We start from the raw sequence: 935 nt of genomic DNA on the forward strand, positions 1-935 counted from the left end.
AATGAGTTGAAGTAGACTTTAAAAATCTGTCATATTATGTATGAAGTCACAACTTTTATTATTTCGAGCTAAAAAATTGATATAAAAATTCCCCAAAATCACACAGTGGCCGGTTTCGACCCCGAGATTCATATTTTGCAATATGCTATTTAAGTCACACCTATATTCTTCAAAATAACTATCCGTTTTAAAATATATTACACCAACTTTAATGTTTACATTTTAAATTCAAACTTTCACCCATAAAGATTCAGCATTATGATATGAAAAGTTAGGAATTCGTTTATAACTGAGTATTGAATAAATAAGCTCCATGCAACCCCAACCTCCTATTGTATTCTCTTTACATTATTATTCAAGATATCAGTAAATGATATAGAACTTACATATGTTGGTTAACTGGTTTATAACTGTTTTCCAAATGAATTCCAACGTCGCCAATCATAATGGATTTCTGATCAGAAACTGTTGCTTATTATCTATAGTTCTCAAACTGGAAACAAATAAATCACACCTGGCTTCCAGCCGTTCAGAACAGTTCAAACGGAAACGGGTTTCAACTTAATCTTAATGGGAATAAATGACAGAAGAAAATGGTTTGTAATTTTTTTAAATATTCTTTTGAATTCTACATAGTGACGAACACAGAAACTGTGTATTGTAGGGGTTTATCCGAATTAATTGAGTTAAATGGGAAGTATTTATGAGCTCAATTTTGACCACACAGATGAAGCCTAAAAGATTTTCATATATTTACTGACGCACTCCCTTTTGAATTGGACCAAGGACCTCCCTGGTTTTAACAAAGTCCTTTAAATCATCATATATTTATCACACCTTCTAAACAGTTTGTACAGCATCGATCTAGCCCATGACCTACTAACAGTGAGTCACCAGGTATGTAGCACACCCCCCCCCCCGCGCGCTCTGCGGCA

This window comes from Strongylocentrotus purpuratus, unplaced genomic scaffold (genome assembly GCF_000002235.5).
Source record: "Strongylocentrotus purpuratus isolate Spur 01 unplaced genomic scaffold, Spur_5.0 spur5_scaffold_1, whole genome shotgun sequence".
In the NCBI taxonomy this organism is placed as follows: domain Eukaryota; kingdom Metazoa; phylum Echinodermata; class Echinoidea; order Camarodonta; family Strongylocentrotidae; genus Strongylocentrotus; species Strongylocentrotus purpuratus.